The 16389-nt window shown below is 44.9% G+C and overlaps 1 long non-coding RNA gene across 4 annotated transcripts; it reads left to right on the top strand.

Annotated features, from left to right (window-relative positions):
- The first annotated feature begins 6361 nt into the window (after window positions 1-6361).
- Window positions 6362-15946, top strand: LOC127651672 (uncharacterized). 4 transcript variants are annotated; one of them, XR_007971601.1, is made up of 6 exons: window positions 6362-6451; window positions 6686-6806; window positions 7459-7806; window positions 8964-10640; window positions 11200-11491; window positions 15122-15946. It is a non-coding gene; the product is annotated as an uncharacterized LOC127651672 (long non-coding RNA). The 4 variants fall into 4 exon arrangements; XR_007971602.1 differs by lacking the exon at window positions 6362-6451 and having other exon boundaries at window positions 6502-6806; window positions 8964-9060; window positions 10509-10640; window positions 15122-15939; XR_007971599.1 differs by lacking the exon at window positions 6362-6451 and having other exon boundaries at window positions 6487-6806.
- The last annotated feature ends 443 nt before the right edge of the window (window positions 15947-16389 follow it).

Below are 16389 nucleotides of genomic sequence, written 5' to 3'. Positions count from 1 at the left end.
TGAACCAAAGAGAGCACATTACAACACTCTTTGGCTCTCTCCACTGGCTGCTGGTTGATGTACCTATCTGGTTCCTGATCTGTACGTCTGTTTTGCCTCTTGTACTAACATTGCTTAATAAAGCCTTCCTTGTCTGACATTTCACAGAATGATTTACCTACTATTGATCCTGTTAGGAATGTACCGGTGGTCAAAGAGGTTAAAAAGTGACATGGAGACAAAAATATGCAGTGTAGGGTGTTTATTCTAATAAAGGTGCCAAATGCATGTGTTGGTCTGATTTAATGAAGCATTAAACTTAAACTGATTCAAATTTAGTTGTGTCCTTCTTGAGCACTTATTATTACTGTGTGTAACATGAAACATTAAACAAATTCAACAATTAAATTATAAAAGGGAACACTTAATGGCATTAATAACTGCACACAAACAAAGTTACAAACACATTCTGCGGAAACTGATGATATTTGCCGGCATCCAGACTGTGACAATATGGTGCATCAGTTGTGTGAGTTTGTGTATGCACATTCTCAGTACCTAATAAGGTAAATGTCTCTAGTCACAAAAACAATTTGTGACATTTCCCCCTCCCTCTCCAGACACCTCTTGAGGTGTCCTCGAGAGAAAATCAACTGTACAGTTCTGAGTCTCAGCCCTGTTGTAACCCGCACAAGAAGAGACAGTCACAATGTCAAAAACTGCGTTTTATTTTGCGGTATATGCACTTTTGCCAGGCAGGCAAAAGTACAGAAAAAGGGCAAATCCAGTGAAGAGTAGTCAAAGGGAGCGTGAGGTCGAAAGCCGGGGAATCAAGAGGAAAATGACGAGACTAGTGGGAGCAAAAGACAGGGGAACAAGGGGAGCTGGCAAGCTAAGAGGTGAACGAGAGGAGGTCAAAACTAGATGAGACTAGCGGGGGGCAAAGACACGGGAAACTAAATACAATAACCAACCCCCGTGAAACGGATGTGCTGTGGTATATATAGGGGCAAGTGCAGGTGTAAACCATGACAGGTGATGAGACGAGTGCAGGTGAAACTAATGTGCAGGAGTGCAGATGACGCGAGTGCAGGTGGTCATAATGTTCTGGGGGATTGGAAACGTGAAGGAAGAAACTCGAGGAAGGGAGATTGCCTACGAGCATGTGAGCGAGTAGGAGCAAAGTGGGCGTGATGGCTCGAGCGAGCAAAAAGAGCGTGAAAAGCTCGAGGGGGCGGACCAAGGGAGTGAGGTCGAGGGAGTGTGCGTGTGTGTGCTAGACGATGCGGGGAGAAGCAGAGGAGCGGGGTTCGTGACAGTACTCCCCCCTCTAAAACGGACGGCTCCTGACGGCCGCGCTCGGTTGCGAGGAAGTGGTGCTGGACGATCCCAAAAAACAAAAAAACCCTGAACAGACAAGAGGAGCCCTGAGAGACTCAAGAGGGGAAGCCCTGAGAGGCTTGAGAGGGGGAGGAGCCCTGAGAGACTCGAGAGGCAAAGCCGTGAGAGGCTTGAGGGGTGGAGCCATGGAAGACTCGAGGGACGGAGCCCTGAGAGGCTCGAGGGGAGGAGGATCCCTGAAAGACTCGAGAGGGGAAGCCCTGAGAGGCTTGAGGGGGGGAGGAGCCCTGAGAGACTCGAGAGGCGAAGCCATGAGAGGCTTGAGGGGTGGAGCCCTGAAAGACTCGAGAGGAGAAGCCCTGAGAGGCTTGGGAGGGGGAGCCCTGAATGACTCGAGAGGAGAAGCCCTGAGAGGCTCGAGAGGAGGAGCCCTGGGAGGCTTGGGAGGAGGAGCCTTGGGAGGCTCGTGAGGCTGAGCCCTGGGAGGCTCGAGAGGAGGAGCCCTGGGAGGCTTGGGAGGAGGAGCCTTGAAAGACTCGGGAGGAGAAGCCCTGAGAGGCTTGAGAGGTGGAGCTCTGGGAGGCTCGAGGGGTAGAGCTCTGGGAGGCTCGAGAGACTTGAAAGGCAGAACCCTGGGGGGTTTGGGAGGTAGAGCTCTGGGAGGCTCGAGAGGAGGAGCCTTAGGAGGCTCGAGAGGAAGAGCCCTGGGAGGCTTGAGAGGAGCCCTGGGAGGCTTGGGAGGAGGAGCCTTGGGAGACTCGAGAGGCGGAGGCCGCGAGGGCTCTGAGGGGCTGAGCAGAGGCTGGCAGAGCCGTGGAAGACTCTGAGAGTGGAACAGAGGCTGGCAGAGCCGTGGAAGACTCTGGGGGCGGAGCAGAACCCGGCAGAGCCGTGGAAGACTCTGGGGGCGGAGCAGAACCCGGCAGAGCCGTGGAAGACTCTGGGGCGGAGCAGAACCCGGCAGAGCCGTGGAAGACTCTGGGGGCGGAGCAGAACCCGGCAGAGCCGTGGAAGACTCTGGGGCGGAGCAGAACCCGGCAGAGCCGTGGAAGACTCTGGGGGCGGAGCAGAACCCGGCAGAGCCGTGGAAGACTCTGGGGGCGGAGCAGAACCCGGCAGAGCCGTGGAAGACCCTGGGGGCGGAGCAGAACCCGGCAGAGCCGTGGAAGACTCTGGGGGCGGAGCAGAACCCGGCAGAGCCGTGGAAGACTCTGGGGGCAGAGCAGAACCCGGCAGAGCCATGGAAGACTCTGGGGGCGGAGCAGAACCCGGCAGAGCCGTGGAAGACTCTGAGGGAACCTCTGCGGTCTTGAACACAAGACGAGACTGGGGAGAAGGGGCCCTCTTCCTTCTCTTACATCTTCGGCCAACAGGGGACGGGGCCATGGGGACGGTCGAGGCTACAGGCGCTGGCTCTGGGGCGGTCGAGGCTACAGGCGCTGGCTCGCCGACCGTGGCAGACATGGGCGCTGGCTCGTTGGCCGTGGCGGGCATGGGCGCTGGCTCGTTGGCCGTGGCGGGCATGGGCACTGGCTCGTTGGCCGTGGCGGGCATGGGCGCTGGCTCGTTGGCCGTGGCGGGCATGGGCGCTGGCTCGTTGGCCGTGCCAGGCTTCGAGACTGGGGCCGTGACAGGCTTCGGGACTGGGGCCGTGTCAGGCTTCGGGGCTAGGGCCGTGTCAGGCTTTGGGACTGGGGCCGTGTCAGGCCTCGGGACTGGGGCCGTGTCAGGCTTCGGGACTAGGGCCGTGTCAGGCTTCGGGACTAGGGCCGTGACAGGCTTCGGGACTGGGGCCGTGACAGGCCTCGGGACTGGGGCCGTGTCAGGCTTCAGGACTAGGGCCGTGTAAGGCTTCGGGGCTAGGGCCGTGTAAGGCTTCGGGGCTAGGGCCGTGTCAGGCTTCGGGGCTAGGGCCGTGTCAGGCTTCGAGACGGGGGCCGTGGTAGGCTTCAAGACGGGGGTCGTGGTAGGCTTCAAGACGGGGGCCGTGGTAGGCTTCAAGACGGGGGCCGTGGTAGGCTTCAAGACGGGGGCCCTGGTAGGCTTCAAGACGGGGGCCGTGGTAGGCTTCAAGACGGGGGCCGTGGTATGGAACGCTGGTTCAGTTTCTGCCTCCCCCACAGTAAACGAGGAACCAGCGTACAATAGGGCGAGGTCAATAAACTGAGCCAGGTTGAGAGAGCAGCGACCACCAGGCATGAATGATGAGGCTGGCTCATTCAGTCCAAATTGAAAAATGTCTTTCAGAGCCACCTCATCAAAATTCACCTGGTTGGCCAGGGCACAAAAATCAACCACATAAGCCTCCAAGGGTTGACTCCCCTGACGTAAAACCAAGAGTTGGGCCGCTGGGTCCATAATGTTAAGGGTTAAAAGTCTACAACCGCTGCCCTGCATAAACAACCCTTGGCAAGCGCCCGAAGAGCCATCAAACCTCTCAGGGGGTTGAAGGCTTACGGCGCTCAGAAATGCACTGGAGGCATAAACGGGCTCAGGGGCAGACACAGGTGAAACAGGGTGACATAAATCAGACAAGGGACATACCTGCTGCCCCTGGGCCGCGAGCGCTTGGTCCTGCCTCCAAACTGTAGCTCCTCGCGCCGAATGTGACGTGCACCTCCGCTCTAGTGAGCTGCGCGAATCCTCAGCGCGGGGCATTGTGACTGTCTTCGGTAACGGTTGGTTATTTTGTAACCCGCACAAGAAGAGACAGTCACAATGTAAGTCAAAAACTGCGTTTTATTAGAGGCAGGCAAAAGTACAGAAAAAGGGCAAATCCAGTGAAGAGTAGTCAAAGGGAGCATGAGGTCGAAAGCTGGGGAATCAAGAGGAAAATGACGAGACTAGTGGGAGCAAAAGACAGGGGAACAAGGGGAGCTGGCAAGCTAAGAGGTGAACGAGAGGAGGTCAAAACTAGACGAGACTAGCGGGGGGCAAAGACACGGGAAACTAAATACAATAACCAACCCCCGTGAAACGGATGTGCTGTGGTATATATAGGGGCGAGTGCAGGTGTAAACCATGACAGGTGATGAGACGAGTGCAGGTGAAACTAATGTGCAGGAGTGCAGATGACGCGAGTGCAGGTGGTCATAATGTTCTGGGGGATTGGAAACGCTTGAGAAAATCGAGGAAGGGAGATTGCCTAAGAGCATGTGAGCGAGTAGGAGCAAAGTGGGCGTGAGGGCTCGAGCGAGCAAAAAGAGCGTGAAAAGCTTGAGGGGGCGGAGCGAGGGAGTGAGGTCGAGGGAGTGTGCGTGTGTGTGCTAGATGATGCGGGGAGAAGCAGAGGAGTGGGGTTCGTGACACCTGTACAACAGCACTTCAAAATCAAAAGGCTGCATGGCAAGAAACCACCTTGTGATTCGGTCATTGGTGTCTCGAATTTGGCCTAACCATGCCAGTACCCGATGGTCAGTCTCTAGATGAAACTTACAACCCAACAAGTAATACTGTATGGAGTCCAGTGCCCCATTTAACTGCAAGGCACTCCTTCTACACTCTGGAGTATTTTACCTCATGGGGTAGGAGCTTCCTGCTGATGTAAGTTACAGGTTTGAGCTGTCCTTGATCCTCCTGCATCAGAACAGCACAAATCCCTGCTGTGATGCATCAAGGTGGAACCGTGGGAGGCTCGAGGGGCAGAGCTGTGGTAGGCGGAGCTGTGGGAGGCTCGAGGGGCAGAGCCATGGCAGGCAGAGCCGTAGCCGGATCGAGACTAAGAGTCCTGGATGACTGGGAAACAACCTCCATGATCGTGACCATGGGCAGAGACTCGGGAATGAACTCTGTGGTCGTAAACCTTGGCAGAAAATCTGGAACGACCTCCGTGTTCATGAAAACTGGCAGCAACTACAGAACAACCTCTGTGATCATGAACATGGGCAGAGACTCGTGAACGACCTCTGTGGTCGTGGGCATGGGCAGAGAATCAGGAATGACCACTATGGTCGTGAGCATGGGCAGAGACTCTGGAACGAACTCTGTGGTCGTGAACATAGGCAGAGACTCAGGAACGAACCCCATGGTCGTGAACACTGGCAGTGACTTGGGAACGACCTCTGTGATCGTGAACATAGGCAGGGAGACGGGAACAAACTCTGTGGTCGCGTGCATGGGCAGAGACTTGGAAACGACCTCCGTGGTCGTGGACACGGGAAGAGACTTGCCGTGGAGCAGACTCAGGTGTGGCTGTGACATGGCGTGGAGCAGACTCAGGCTTGTCTCCTCAGGCAAATCCCTCCACTGGTGAGCTGTGAGTCCGATCCGATAAATGGATTTCAGGTGGGAATCAGCAAATCCTGTGTTGCTGGCAACAGAAAAGATGGGAGTATTCTTTGATGGGTAAATCCGCCTGGCTCAATAGAATAAAGTAAGCTACTTTAAGTATTTAAATTGAAATTACATGGGAATTCTAGTTGGGTTTCCATGTTTTATGGGCACTTTCCATAGACATAATGGTTTTTATACTGGGCACTTTCCATAGACATAATGGTTTTTATACTGTACAAACTATATATTCTATCCCCTATCCCTACCCTTAAACCTAACACTCACAAAAAACTTTCTGCATTTTGACATTTTCAAAAAACATAATTTAGTATGATTTATAAGTTGTTTTCCTCATGGGGACCAATTGATTGTCCCCAAAAAGTCAAAAATTTCAGGTTTTACTATCCTTGTGGGGACATTTGGTCCCCACAACGTAGGGAATGCGCACACACACACACACACACACACAAAACAATCATTTGAACTTCGGTAAAAAGTGTTTAATACATCTAATCAATTTTCATGTCCACTGTGGACAGAGGTAATCAAGGACATTTCCAGAGATTCTGAGACAATACCACACATACATATACACAGCAGTCATACATCAGTGTGTGTAAACATTTTGTGATAAGGGACAGTCAGTTTGGGATTTGCATGTTTGTGTGTGTCTGGTATCCAAGGTGGAACCATCATTAGTTAATCTCACCAGGCAATATGATCCACCTATTGTGGTTACCCCCTCATCATATTACAGTATAGAAACAGGCGCATACGCACAACCCAATAGACATGTTGCACAGCGTCAATGACTTAGAATTCTCCTACGAAGTGGCCTCCTATATGTGCAGTAGTATATGTGAGTAATTAGTTTTATCATTTAGAAGTGTGTGAGTTTACATTCTATGGGTAGGAGAAAGGAAATAGTTGCCGGAGTGACTGCAGAAAGACCATCGCGACAGATTTGCTTATTTAGATCTGAGCTATTTAGCTGTTATTTTGATAACGTGTCAGCATTACTATAGTGTTTAAGCTTCAAAGGAATTATCAGTGATGTCCTGATTTGGCAGTGCATTTTTTTTTTTTGGTTCAGCCCAAGCAGATGGCCTCTCCCTTCACTGAGATGGAGTGGTACACCATTCTCTTTTCTTTGATAGTGTTTAGTCTGTTTACCCTACATGGTCTAATACAGGAGAGCTGCATGCCAACTACAGGTATGAACAATAACACCATACTTATAAACAATATGCACTGACATCATTGTTCTCCTTAAGCTAAAGTTAACCTTTATATAGCACATTATAATAAGGTTGTTATTGTTAACGATAGTTAATGCATTAGGTATCATGAAATAACAATGAACAACATTTTTGTACAGCATTTACTAATCTTGGTTACGGTTCATTTATACAAATCCTATTGTTCATTGTTAGTTCATGTTAGTGTTTCATAGTGCACTGATTAAAGTTAAAGAATAAAACTTTTCATTTAAAAAATGTATTAATTCGTTGAAATTTTAACCAAGAAAAATAAGTCCTGAAAAACCATTGTTCATCATAAGTTCATGTTAAAGAGGGCAACAAATAATAGATTTTTAGAGTCTTTTATGTAAGCATTACAACAGACTAATCAAACTGGAGGACTAAGACTATGTGTGATAGAGGAACCTGGAAACAGAATGTTTAGTCACATGGATTGTGCAAGGATTGTCACAACATTGTCATTCTTCCAATACTCAAAAGAACACATTGCACATATTTGCATAAGCCCAAATCCAGGCAGTCTAACCAAACAAGTTCAACGAGTTTCATCTGTGACATGGCAATGTGAATCTCTGTTTGTTCTCCTCCTTATTTTCCTGTAAAGCCAGTGAAGATATCAAAGAGGGACTTCAGGAGCTGATCAATGTTTGAGACAGCCTGGATCTTTCAAGACTCAAGACTTATGGTGCAGCATGCATTACTTGAGATCAGATTTGTTTTAAAATAAGACTATTTTGTGATCAATGATTTCTGTGCGATGTGAATCAATTAATTAAGTGTTTTCTGAAGACTGATTTGGGACAAGCAACATGGTGGATCCTTATACCTTATGGATATAAAGAACTCTGCAACATCATCATGAGTGGTTCAATTATATGACCTGACCTGCATGCCGCTACCTTTATTAGACTTTCAAGCTCATCGGCTGGACTAAATCCAGCTGCAAATCCAGGTAAACAATAAAGACAGCAATTGTCTGTTCTTTAAGTATGAAAGTGTGTTTGCAATTTATAACATTGACGTGGTTTATAGCCAGCTGTAAGGAAGCAGGAAGAAGTGAACTACAATAAAACACAAGGGTCTAACACAAGAATGTTTCATAAACTGAGTGTGGTAAGGTGCTATTGAATTCTGTGGAAGGAAATCAAAACAAGGTATGTGTAAAGGTATTAATGGAAAGGAGGAGGCGAGAACCGGCTTGACAATATAAATCATATTTTAATAAAGAATTTAAACAAAAAGACAAACACACAAAGGTGTCTTTATCCCTCTCTGAGGCTTGATTAGCCTGATTAAGGGCCGGGTGTGTAGCATCACGACACGGCCCCACGCCCTCCACCCTGTCACATTCCTCCCTCGTTCTCTCTCAGGCCAGGGAGCCCCTGGCATGACTTACACCCCCTTCCCTGGGGAGAGGCATGCTTTCCACCCCGTCTGCCAGCAGGTCATCCCCATCTACCTGGATGAGGGAGGGGAGGGGACAAAAATTTGGCACCTACACACTGTAACGGCGATCGTGCCAAATTAACAAAATAAATTTAAAAAGAGAGGGAAATGCCAGCACGGAGCGGCAGTGGGAGAGAGAGAGGAGAGAAAAAAAACACTTACTCGCCGGTTCTCTGATACACCGTAGCTTGATCCTCTGCCACTTCTCCAACCTCCAACGGACGACAGCCATGCCCTGCCACATTCTCGGGAAAGTCAGAAGGGGTCTCCCCCGCCCCTGGCAGCGGTTCTCCCGCTCCAGGCGGTTGGCCAGGAGCCCCTCCCCGCTCGCAGTCATCGGTCTCATACCCTGCCGCGTATCAACGGCTGGTAGGGGTCTCCGCCGGTTAGGAGCCCCTTCTCCCTTCGCGTCTGCTCCCCTGTCCTCCGGCGGATGGCCACGGCTGCTCCATTGGGGTGGATGGTAGTGACGAGGACTCTAATACACCGCATCCCTCCTCCTTCCTGGATTTCGGCACCAGTGTAAAGGGATTCATGGAAAGGAGGAGGCGAGAACCGGCTTGACAATATAAATAATATTTTAATGAGGAACTTAAACAAAAAGACAAACACACAAAGGTGTTGGACAGCCGCCCATAAATCTATCTCTTGGTCCCACTGCAGACTCCAGTCGGCCTTTATCACCCTCTGAGGCTTGATTAGCCTGATTAGGGGCCAGGTGTGTAGCATCACGACCCGGCCCGCCCTCCACCCTGTCACAGTATGTAAATCTATTATTCTCACCTCTCTCTCTCTGTACACAGTGTTAAGAGTCTACAAATATAATTGCTGACACTGTAAAAGAACATATTTTATCAAGTATACAGCATATTACACCTAAAGGGATCTGTGCATATACAATGAACAAAACGTGTGTCATTTTTGTTTATTAAAATATAAAAAGATTTGATATATTTTAACATTTATTTTTAAATTTGAAATATCAATTATCTGTTTGCCATTATAGAAGGTAATAATGTTTGTAAGAGTTACTAATGAAAGTTATTAAAAAGTGTGGTAACACTTTACATAAATGTTCCCTTTGTTAAGGGTTTATAAAGGAGGTTATTACTGATTAATGACTAATTTATATATGCATAATAAATCATTGATATGCATTTAAAACAGCATGCAAAAAAGGGTGACTTTCATCATGTAATACCTGAAAATTTGTCAGACATTTTACCTACCATGATCCTTTTAATTTCACTATAATAATATATTATTGATGCATTATAACACAAATCATGAATTAGTGTATTTTATGTTTTAGTTTATTACAAGTATGAAAATGTGTACTTATTAAGCTTGTATAACATACACTGTAAGTTAAAATACTCACTGTTTTACATGAAAGTTGCACTTTTTCTTCATGTTGTTATAACTGCATTTATAAATAAGTTATAATTCAATAATGAACACATTTATAGACCCTTAATAAAGGGAACATTATTGTTAAGTGTTACCTACAGGGTTACAGAGAAAATCTAACTGTTCAAATATGGGGGTGTCAGGGTTAGTAAAAGATTCAAAAGTTTGAAAAACCTTATTATGCTATAAATGATATATTATGCAGTAACCTTTTACAATTATATGTATTACATTATTTTATTTTCATTTATTTTTGATGATGATGACGATGACAAATTGAAGTTCTGTAATTTAGCTTCATATATAAAAAGGTTTTCATTATCATGTAATTTTGTCTATACAACACCACTTCACCTGTGTAGGGCCAATATCAGGAACCTCATCACTGCAACAATATTTATCACTATTGTCTATTATAGTGTTGCTTTAATTGGTAGATTCTTTCACTGTACATAAATGCTCTTCTTCTGCCTTTCCATTTACACATCCACAACTACGCATCTGCATCAATGGCTGAATGGAGTGTATTGATCCTGACTGTGCTCAAGCAGCTTGATAATGAGGTTTCTCTGTTCAGCCAGTCTTATATGTATGTCTTCAGGATCCTGCTTATCTGAGCTGCTTCTATCTTCCACATTTTTCATTATATCTATCAGCCATAGAAATCTTTTTGAGAGCAATGATGGAATGGTTTATGCTGTATTAGCGTTTGTTAGGCCTATCGTGTTTTTATAATATAGCTGACAGTCTTGCCTTCATCTATGTACTGTATGTCTGTGTATGTATGTGTGTGTATAGGGATGTGATTGTGTGTGTTTGTTATGGATCTGCCGTTTTCAGGTTTTGAGTTGGTCTTCATCTTCATTGCGTTTACTATTATGTGCTTATTTGGCCTGGCTGCTGTCTACAGATATAATACAGATTATCAAGGTAAACACACTATCTTTATACAAACACACATGTTTACTTAGCTATCCAATCTAAACTGGGACATAACATATACTTGGATTGTTTTCTAGAAAGCTAACTATAATTTCTACAGGCTAAACTTAACCCACACCTATAAATAAAACGTTCTGAATTTTTCGAGTAAAGTTGTTTTTCCAAATGAGGACATCCATGAATGTTCCCAAAGGTAGAATGTTTAGGTATTAATATTAGTTATAAATGTGATTAGCTCACTTTGGAGAACAATATTTTATTTTGTTATTCATTTTTTTTGTCCTCAAAATATAGCCAAGTACTTAAACACACCTTGAAATCAAAATATTTAGTACACAACATTTACGTTAACTAAAACAAATTCAATTTAATGGTATTGATGAAACTGAAATGCATAAATCTTTCAGTTATCTTTTGAGTGTTGTTAGTAAAGTTTGTGTGTGTGTGTGTGTGTGTGTGTGTGTGTGTGTGTGTGTGTGTGTGTGTGTGTGTGTGTGTGTGTGTGTGTGTGTGTGTGTGTGTGTGTGTGTGTGTGTGTGTCCTACAGATGATTACACTCAGACAGAGCAGAAGACAAAGCGACGAAAGAACTCAAAAGAAAAAGAGTGTGCTGTCATCAAAACCAACCATGAGCTACCATGAACATACAAACATGCACATTTTAATTCATACTGCCGTTGACCAGGGGACAAGCTGTGTTTGAAGATGTCTGTCAAGGGAAAAGAGATTGAAAATGGAAATCTTTCAGTTCATCCTCAAGACACATACATTTCCCTCTAGAATTTCGCTGATTGGCTTGAACTTGTGTGACCACAATACGTAATTAACCAGCAAGAAAGGTAAAGAGGATTTATTGAAAGCTAAACTCCTCCCCTTTCCTCATCTAAATCAGCTTAATATATATATAATTTTGTCTGGAGTATTTATGTATTTAATTAGCTTTTTTGGTTGGCAAATTGTCTTATATACTCAGGGTTCATACAGAAAATTCCAAAAAATTGCAGCTCCAATTGAAATGACCCAGTTATGGAAAGTCACTGTTATCATAATCTGGCTCTATTACCTCTGTGCCCTGGAACAAGGCAATTAACCATAGTGCTCCAGGATAGATATCTGCAATTAGTCGGCTGTAAGTCACTTAAGAAGCGTCTGCGAACTAACTGCTAACATAAAGGATTATGACCATTGAGCAATCTTGAAAATGGCAGTGAATTCCTTCTACAATGTACAGTATATACATTACATTTTATAATGTTTACGTAATGTTAATATCTACTGGATAATCTGGAAAAGAGAGATAAAGGAAAACACTCAATATAAATATATTATATTAATTTAAAGTTGTATGGAAACTGAGGTTAGACTACTGTCTGATATCATGACTATGTGTGCTGTACTGTATGTTATTATCAGGGTAAGGCTTTTGGGGAGATTCGCAACAGATGCAGGACAATTTCAAGTGCAAATTCAACAGCAATGAATGATTCACCAAGTCAAATTCAGTGTGTGCTCATAGAACAGCACAAAAAGCTAAATCAAAAGTTTAATTAGAATCAATTAAAACATTTTGCTCATATAGTACCCACAGAGCATTCCCTAAAACTGCTATATGACACAATTTTCTGGTGTTGACACGCTATAGTGTTATAGTACAGTGTTACAGTGTTGCAGCTTAGATTTTCAGGTGATATTTTACAATAAGGTTGTATTCATTAACATTACATCAACTAACAATGAACAATACTTTTTCAGCACTTTTATAATTTTTTGTTAATTTTAACTTCAACATAAATTATCCATCCATCCATCTTCAACTGCTTATCCGAAGTCGGGTCACGGGGGCCGCAGCTCCAGCAGGGGGGGAACAAGACCCTGAGGTACTTGACCTCCTTCCCTACCTGGAGGACACGCTTCATCGGTTTCCTGCTGAGAACCATGGCCTCAGATTTAGAGGTGCTAATCCTCATCCCAGCTGCTTCACACTCAACTGCCAAGCGATCCAGTGAGAGCTGAAGGTCACGGACCGATGATGACATGAAAACTACATCATCTTTCAAAAAGCAGCGATGAGATCCCCAGCCCACCGAACCGCACACCTTCCCCACCCCGACTATGCCTCGATATCCTGTCCATGAATATCACAAACAATATTGGTGACAAAGCGCAGCCCTGGCGGAGACCAACCCCCACATGGAACGAACACAGCTTCGTGCCGAGTACCCGGACACAGCTCTCGGGAAATAGAATCTGATCCCCCATCAGCCTCTAACCTCCTCGGTTGAGGTCAACAGCATCCCATCTTTGCTGTATACAGCTTGGATGGTTTCCTGTTTCCCCCTCCTAAGGTGGCGTACGGATTTCCAGAAGCACTTTGGTGCGGACCGAAAGTCCTTCTCCATGGCTTCTACAAACTTTTCCCACACCCACTGCTTCGCCTCCCTCACGGCAGAGGACGCAGCCCTTCGGGCCTGTCGGTACCTTGCAACTGCCTCCGGAGACCTCTGGGACAACAAATCCCGGCCTCTTTCTTCAGTCGGACAGCTTCCCTGACCACCAGTGTCCACCACGGTGTTCAAGGGTTACTGCCCCTTGCCACAGCTAAAACCTTGAGGCTGCAGCTCTCCACTGCGGCTTCGGCAATGGAAGCTTTGTACATTGCCCACTCCGGTTCAATGTCCCCAACCTCCGGAAGGATGCCTGTGAGTTGAAGATCTCGCAGACAGGGGCCTCCTCCAAACGTTCCCAGTTCACCCGCACTACTCGATTGGGCTTCCCAGGTCTGTTCAGAGTCTTTCCCCACCCCCTGACCCAACTCACCACCAGATGGTGATCGGTTGACAGCTCCGCCCCTCTCTTCACCCAAGTGTCCAAAACATATGGCCTCAGATCCGACAACACGATTACAAAATCGATCATTGACCTTCGGCCTAGGGTGCTCTGGTACCACGTACACTTATGAGCATCATTATGTTCGAACATGGTGTTTGTTATAGATAATCCATGACTAGCACAGAAGTCTAATAACAAACATCCACTCTGGTTCAGATCAGGGAGTCCGTTCCTCCCAATCATGCCTTTCCAGGTGTCCCTGTCATTTCCCACGTTTGCACTGAAGTCACCCAGCATCACTATGGACTCCTGTACTGGGGCCCTATTCAGGACTCCATTCAGGGTCTCCAAGAAGGCTGAATCCTCTGAACTGCTGTCAGTCCACCCCCTCGGCCGGGACTCGTAAGTATCCCCACACCCGCCTGATCCAGAGCCAAAACTGTGCATTGAATTAAGCCCCACCAGATCCAACTGGTAGCGCTCCACCTCCCTCACCAGTTCCAACTCCTTCCCCCCCAGCGAGGTGACGTTCCACATCCCTAGAGCTAGCCTTTGCCGACCGGGTCTGGTCCATCGAGACCCACGGCCTTCACTGCCACCCATATGGCAGCGCACCCGACTCCTGCGATTTCTCCAATGGGTGGTGTGTCGCTTCTTCGGGCTGTGCCCGGGCGGGCTCTGTGACAAGCCCGGCCACCAGGTGCTCGACGACGAGCCCAAGGCTTCCTCCGGGCAGGGAAACTCCTCCTCTTGCCATTTTTTCCATGGAGTCTTTGTGAACCATTCATAGTCTGGCCCCCTCACCTGAGACCACTTTGCCTTGGGAGACCATACCAGGAGCACCTGGATCCAGACAACTCAGCCCTCAGGATCATAAGGGCACACAATCCTCTCCACCACGATAAGGTGCTGGTTCCCGGTGAATTAATACATTTTAAAACTTGGAATATATACAAATTTCATAATGCATTACAAACTGAACTAACAACTGAACAATTATATTTTTTTTTTACATTTTATAACATTAACTTTACTAATATTAATAAATCCAGTAAACATATTGGTCGTTGTCAGTTCATGATACTTAATGCTCTTTCTAATGTTAGAAAATATAACCTTATTATAAAATGTTACAGATTTTTGTTCAACAAATGAATCATTATCGATTGTTCTACTTTTGTACTCATGCACTCTTTCAATTATATTGCTTTATTATTTTGATTTTCATGCCGTTTTATGACATTACGTGAAATTTTTAATAAAAGTGAAATTCTTCTGGATAAACTTGAGATTTTATAATAAATGCACAGAATAAAATTACATTTTCGATAAGGGTACTGTCACAGTTTGTCGCCACTGTGTTCAAGGACTCTTATTTTGAAGTTTTCCCCAGCACTACGTTTCCCAGAGTCCACTGCCCTAATCACTTCATCTGTTCATTGTCATCCCCACCTTTATTCCCTTTCCTCAGTTTCCAAGTGTGTGTATATATAGTTTTGTCAGTCCTTGAATTAGTAATGTTTGATGTTAAGTTTTATGGTTTGTTTCCACTCCAGCATTTGTTATACTCCAGTTTGTGTAATTAAAAGTCTCAAAGATTCTACTCCTGCGTCTCATCTCTTCCTCTCCTTACGTTACAGGTACTGCATTCCAGGCAAAAGAACAGTTTTTACCCTCAGGCCATTTTCCACATGAACATATTGCAAAAATTTAAATACAAATCTCATGTACATATGTAAATTCACTCATATTCAATAACTGCACATACATTACCACTTGCACATGTGCATACGCCATACTGTTATATGTCCTATTATTTGTACTCCTACCTTGTTTTATATTCTGTGTCTCACTGTAATGTTCTGAGTGCACTTGCTTGCACTTGCTTCTCCTATGATTTTTTTTTTTTTTAATCCTTGTATGTGAGAACACTGCAATAAAGCTCATTCTGGTTTGGGGTGTCCTCTACTGGTGAAAAGTGCAATTACATATCTGATGTTATTGTTTTCCAGATACAGTGGGATCCAGAAATCTGAGATGAGACTGCATTGTGTAAATCAGGGGTTTTCAAACTTTATTACACCAAGGACCCCAAATCCACCTGCAAGGGACCCCCTGTTTTAGATAAATAGAAAACGTGATATTTTAAAGACATGAGGTTTTCTCAAATAAATAATTGTCTTTTATCAGTGCCATTGTACTAAAGAAAAAAAGAAAAATTCAAGACCTAAAATGGTATTAGAAAAATATTTACTTTTTATTCAGTTGACAGTGTGTCTTTTTTTTTTTCTATTGTAGTAATGTAAACGTTTACACCTGAACTGAAATATATTTGTGTGGCGCTTTTCATAATAAATTGTTTAATGCAGATTTGAAAGAAAATAGAAAAGTACATTTATGCAAATTATAAAACATTTTGTTAGACATGAATTTCTATGCAGGTTTGGGTTTTTTTTCTTACTGTTTAAAACTATGGCAGTCAATAGAATAAAATAATCACTATTAATCGAATGATTTAAAAAAAATAATCGGTAATAATATCAAATAATTCTGTCATTAATTTTTTTTTTAAATGTCACTTTCTCTGAAATTTTCCAAGGACTCCCTATCAAACACTTTCGGTCCCCTTCAAATAAACAAAGTTGAATAATTTTATGCCAAATGAAGAAATATTTAAGGTTATGCACCATTAACACTAATGTACTATTTCTAAGTCACTAAGCATATAGTGACATTGATATGTAAACTCTTTGTTTAAAAAGTCAAATGTCCTTCCATTGAAGAGCACACAATATGCAATATCTGGGATAATATAGATCATCAGATTTGCACAAACTTGTAGAGTCAATGCTAGCTTCAATGCATCCTACTGTTAAAGCAAAAGTAGACATTTTTTACCATATACTAA

Source organism: Xyrauchen texanus, chromosome 11, assembly GCF_025860055.1.
Source record: "Xyrauchen texanus isolate HMW12.3.18 chromosome 11, RBS_HiC_50CHRs, whole genome shotgun sequence".
NCBI lineage: Eukaryota > Metazoa > Chordata > Actinopteri > Cypriniformes > Catostomidae > Xyrauchen > Xyrauchen texanus.
This window is presented reverse-complemented; position numbering and strand designations above follow the sequence as displayed.